The sequence below is a fragment of the Choristoneura fumiferana genome, chromosome 7 (assembly GCF_025370935.1).
Source record: "Choristoneura fumiferana chromosome 7, NRCan_CFum_1, whole genome shotgun sequence".
Lineage (NCBI taxonomy): Eukaryota > Metazoa > Arthropoda > Insecta > Lepidoptera > Tortricidae > Choristoneura > Choristoneura fumiferana.
The window spans coordinates 14,913,624-14,919,727 of NC_133478.1; the positions used below are offsets into that span (position 1 = coordinate 14,913,624).

At 35.2% G+C, this 6,104-nt stretch overlaps 1 long non-coding RNA gene across 1 annotated transcript; it reads right to left on the reverse strand.

The window, feature by feature from the left end:
- Positions 1 to 931: 931 nt before the first annotated feature.
- On the reverse strand, positions 932 to 2,414 carry LOC141429444 (uncharacterized). Its single transcript, XR_012451538.1, has 2 exons — positions 2,090 to 2,414; positions 932 to 1,457 (listed from the first exon to the last, which is right to left on the reverse strand). It is a non-coding gene; the product is annotated as an uncharacterized lncRNA (long non-coding RNA).
- Positions 2,415 to 6,104: the final 3,690 nt, after the last annotated feature.

Consider the following 6,104-nt stretch of genomic DNA (forward strand, 5'->3'; position numbering starts at 1 on the left):
AAAAAAAAATTCCCTTAAATGTTACTCAAGTAAAAATAAATTAATATTAAATGATCTTCCTTTTATTTTATTTACCATGTTCATCAGAGAGATTTGATCCTTGGGTGTTTTAAAAAAAAGTGTACGTATTGTTTTTTTTTTTAAATTTTGGAAAATATATGGTTATTTCCTACTCAACTCGAATCAAGAGCACAATCGATTCCGATCGTTTAAAAAAAATACCCCTTTTTTCATATAAATTTTATGACTCAGTTTTGCCACGCCAAAAAAAACTTCGCAAAACTGTCATTTTTTTGGGGGCATTTTTTCAAACTATCGGAATCGATTGTGCTCTTGATTAGGAGTAGGAAAAACCATATTTTTTCCAAATTTGAAAAAAAAGGGTTCACTTTTTTTTTTTGAAAACGCCCCCTTATTCTATGATAAACTCTATCGGCTTATGCCATAACAATATAGTGTGATTTTCTTTTTACTTTAGTCGGTTCGTTCCTTGGGTGTGTGCTAGTGTAGTGAATTTTTGGAATGCAGTTTTGTTTCTTTTTCCAAAATAATGAAACATTTCAATTTATTAAATTTTCCAACATCCGGCATTCAGACTATACCTTCGTTTTAAGTGCCGTTAAAAATTTCTACCGTGTATCACGTGCAAAACTCGGAATATACAACGATAACATCCACTTACAATTCCTTTAGTATATGAAATATCGGGAGTTCATTAAAAATATACATGGTCTAAATCCCGAAGAAACATGTCTATGTAATTAATCGTGAATCATTAAAATCTGATCATATAATATCATTCAGCAAGTTTTATGTTCTAGCTGTAATTTAATATTTGACCTGAATCCGACGTTAAATTATTCATAGGGTTTTTATAGCTATATTAAGTGCATCATCACCTGTGTTATTCAACCAATGTATTAAAACTCAATTTCGAAAGTCCCAGCTTTTCATCTGTTTTTTTTTAATATAAGCTCCAATGTACCTTGTATATTTTCATCTATCTACACTTGAACGTCTTTGTATAAAATCTTGCATATCATTTATTTTTAAGCTGGTGGTGGAGTTGTTTCCTCTACCGCGGGTGTAGTTTCATCACCCCCAGGAGTCGTAGTTTCATCACCGGCTGCAGGCGTCGTGTCGCCACCAGCGGCTGCTGTTGTCTCATCACCTCCAGTTGCTGCAGTTTCATTACCACTTGCAGGTGTAGTGACATCATCACCCGGTGATGAAGAAGTGTCATTGACTGCAGCAGTAGTAGTAGCTATTGTTGTAGTCGTTGTAGTCACTTTCTTCTTATACTTTGCACATCCGACATAGATGTTAACTGATATTGGAAGATTGTATGGAGAAGTGAGCTTTAGTGTGAGGAATTTTTTTCTGAGACCGCCTCTGGTGACTAGAACATGAGGGCCCCCACCTACTCCAAGGCGATCGACTACGCGAAAATATGTTATCTGTAAAAAACATTGTTTTATGTGCAGGAGCAGCTGTTCTGAGGATAGTGGAAAATATGATTGTTTAATTAAAATTAAGCAAACATGTGTATGATATAACTGTTGTGAGATTCCTTCTACTTGTAACGCTTACGATACAAAGGACTACGTACTCAGTTAGTCCTAAATACTACTTAGTTTACTATGTTAGGATACCTAAGCATGTAAAAAATACCTGAAGAGCTAGGTTTAAGATGTGAAGAGTAGTTGATTTGAAATACAATACCTACTTATAAATCACTTTTGCCGCAACTTTTATTACCGTAATTAAAAGGAGGTAGTAGGTGTTAGGTATTTTATATTTGGGACATTTGCTCAAGATCAAGTCCTTGTAAAATATATTGTTCAAATCTGAAATTATTCATTCAAGCGCTGCGTAATATTTACTTAAATAATATCTGTTTCTCTACCTATCTGAAAGTGATTGGATAACTGAACTCACCATATGCGTATAAACTAATTAGTACAAGCTAAACCACTGGAGCAAGAGGTTTCTATTTATTATCCTACTACCAGGGATAAAACCATGGGCTTGATTTATTAGAGAATAGATCGCCTGCAGTGCAAAATATAATGCGAATGGAAATACTTACATGGCATTTAAAATATCGCCCATATTTTGCTACTGTTGTTCGAAACGGCACTTTCTCCTTATAAAGTCTATCCTGAGCTACTAAATAGTCGTCAGTTCTAAACATGCCGGCGTAAAAATCCCTACAACTAACAATTTCACAAAAAATAAACAAATAGAACAACGAATACGAACACATTTTTGTCGTGATTACATTGAGCTAACAAGGTTTATGTTATTTCATTCAAAAATTTAATTGCTATTGAAGCAGCGTTACGTCAGCTGTAATTATTTTGTTCGGAAGTTGACTAGTCTGAGTAATAAAAGTTATGTATGTGTGGGTTGGATTCAACTCATAAGTGATGTGGAGTTATATTGAAATATGTCGAGTTCGTTCTGTATTTGACGATTAACGGTTATTTGCCATTGATGCCTCACGTCTTAAGTGTTAAGCCTGAGGGGATACGCTCAATAATCAAAAGGAATAATCTAGCGAGATTGGCAATCTTTTTACGGTGGAAGTTTTACGTCAAAAGTTGAACACTTGGTTGCAAAGAACATCTCGAATGCATTTCGGAAGTGTCAAATACAACAGATACTTGCCCAAACACGCCCAATTTACCAATGTGTTTAAGAAAACCTAGTTTAGTCACAAATTTCTCAGTTTTGTTACAATTTCAATTGAATTTGAATGCTGTTACGAAATAATTATTTTGGTTTTCATACATCTTTCCAAGACATCGTGGTCGGTTTTTTTTTTGATTAAATCAAAAGTCATAATAATATTATTAGAGTTTTCTCCTTCTCAATAACTTAAAAAATCTGCAACAAAATATATTTATGGAGTTATTCTTACATTGATACCTTATGAATATGAACTAAGCGTTAGTTAAGAAAATCATACGATACAAAGTGTACGTTACTAACCTATTTTTTGACGTAAAAAACCTATAGCTAAATAAAAAAGGCAGTTGACACACACAAGAGTAGTTGAAGCTAGGTATATACTTACCGCTGATAAAAGAAATAAGTAAGTAATATTGATTCATTGCTCGTCGTTTTCCCTGAAGATTTTCATTTTCACAATAATGCCTCGCTTGGGACATTCAATTTTCCAACAACAGACACCATTGCATATTTACGCGGGGCTGTCACTTGTCCAACAGCTACATGGATTGAAGTGCGGATATTATAAAATTTGCCAATATTCAAGCTTAACTCTCGAAGAATGTGCACTCTTTAAGCTTTAACAATACTGGGTGACAATATTGGGTAAGGTTTTAAGGTATCTTTGCGTTTCCAACATCGAATACTAGAGTTGTCCACTTTGCGACGAACGAGCAGTCTTTGAAAGGCAAGTTTATTGTTTTTTTCCTACAAAGCAATACACCAGCAGCCTCAATGGTGACGTGGGTGTTAATGGGTGACAGTGATCACTGATCATTCACCATCAGTCGTTTACACCACGATGGTCGTTTGGTAACTTTAGTATAAAATGTGGACATTTTACAAAGTAGTCAGGTAGTAAGTACATGGATGAACTACCTGACTACTTTGTAAAATATAAAGTAGTCTTTTTGGCAAAGTAATTGGCATTGGTTTTTAAAAAAATGTTTATTTTTATATTTTTTGGTCGTAAAATAGACCAATCTAAAACATATATTTGAAGGATTTGGGTTTTAGTTGGGTTTTAGCTAACCATAGATGCCATGGCGTTAAGCGTTTATCACATTAAAAAAAAAGAATCCGTGTAACCTGTCACCTGTCAGTGTTAGGATTAGGCGGTTTAGTTATTAGTTTCAGGCTATCTAGGACCAAGAATACCTGAGCTAGCCCTGTACAAATGGATTGATAGGCATGTAGGAATTACAACTTAAACTTGGAGGCAATGAAAAGGGATTTCAATTTAAGTATAGATATACGCTCTAAACTACTGATGAATCATAGAGCTACATACATCTATTACCCTCCCTCATCTGCACCTTAGGGCGACCCTACGCTGGAGTTGATCCAATGCACGCCTATGGCTTCCCTAGCCATGAATTGGGTCAATTTGCCTGTTTTTAGGGTTCCGTACCCAAAGGGTAAAAACGGGACCCTATGACTAAGACTCCGTTGTCCGCCCGTGTCTGTCCGTCTGTCACCAGACTGTATCTCATGAACCGTGATAGGTATCTAGACAGTTGAAATTTCAATAGATTATTATATTTCTGTTGCCGCTATAACAAAAATTACTAAAAATAGAATTTAAGGGGGGCTCCCATACAACAAATATTTTTACAGCTTTTTTGCGCGATATTAATAACGGCAACAGGTAGACGCTTGAAATATGCATAGAATGTTTAGTCGTATATTCACTTTAAAAAAAATTGAATTAAAATAAAATAAATATTTAATGGAGGCTCCCATACAACAAACGGGTTTTTTTTTGCTAATGTCTAATGTTGTATAGATAATGGTGCGGAACCCTTCGTGCGCGAGTCCGACTCGCACTTGGCCGGTTTTATTTAATATGATAGCAGGCAAACGAGCAGGTGGGTCACCAGATGAAAAGCAATCACCGCCGCCTATCGGTGTCTACCCATAAAAAGTTGAGTTACGAATGCGTTGCCGGGCCTTTTAGAAAAAATGAGTAGCCTCGTTTTTGAAAATCCCCCAGTTGAACCGATCTTGAAATAGTGGCGCTGCAAACTGATTCTAAATAAAAGTCAATACACTGTTATTGGACTATCTTTTATATGTTTTATAAACTAAAACTTCACAATACTTGTTATCGAATAGAGAAACAATATTAAGCTATCTTTACAAATAAAAACGTTATAAAGGTTTGAAATTCAAGATTAGACGGAGAAAGACTTATTTGCATGTGACGTCACACGCAAGTAGCGCCATACTTGCCGCATAGAGAAAAACGTTTGAGAAAGAGAGAGGTATAAAGATTTTTCGAAATATCACTTTAAATCCAATTTCCAACCGATTTAAGTTTTCTCTTCGCTAAACACTGTCTGTGTATCTATATTTTCATAACAATATATAAAAGATGGAAAATGCAGGAGTTGTCAAATACCGTATTGAAGAAGGAAGATTGGTTTTCTTTTAAAAATAAAAGAATTACGAGTGAACTATCTTAGTATTCGTACGCCTTAGTCTATAACTTTGTTGTCAAGTCCTGCGCACCTGGACACAAAGACGCCTATTTCCGGTCGCATTGTTAATATTTGGTTTCCGAAATAAATTTAGCCCGGACAGACGTGGGAACATTGTGGCTTTAGCACCTTTGATTAGTTTAGTGAGGAGTTATATTTAGCTGTAATAGACAAAGTTGCAATACAGGACAGTTCTGGAGAATACTGATCAGCTTTGCTTGTTTTTAGATTAATGCTCGGGGAGTAGGTACTTTAACCTCCTAAGTCCTCGCGTACTTTATAAAGGACTAACTAACACTAATAATAACGGCTGAATGTACTTTATAAAGTACAAATTGTCCATTGAATAAAGAATTCTAAGAGTTTTGAATTAATATCCAAAATAACAAAGCAGGTCAACCACGTCTAGGTCTTAAGCACTAAGTTTGAAAAAATGACAGGACTCAGGAGGATATGTAATTTACTGCACAAGGTTTAGAGTTCGTTTGTTTAAAAGTTTCGACGACCAGATGGCCTAATGGTTAGAGAGCCTGACTACGAAGCTTGAGGTCCCGGGTTCGATTCCCGCGTCGGGGCAGATATTTGTATGAAAAACACTAATGTTTGTTCTCGGGTCTTGGGTGTTTTATAATTATGTCGTATTTAAGTATGTATCTATCTATACAATTATATTTATCCGTCGCTTAGTACCCATAACACAAGCTTTGCTAAGCTTACTTTGGGACTAGGTCAATTGGTGTGAATTGTCCCGTGATATTATTTATTTAAAAGTGCCAGCATCTTTGGTACCATGCCGCAGGGTCCATTTTTAGATTTATTATAGTTTTAGCTTATTTAATTTTATTGTACCTAATATACCTTTTTATGTTTATGTAATATATAATTTAACAT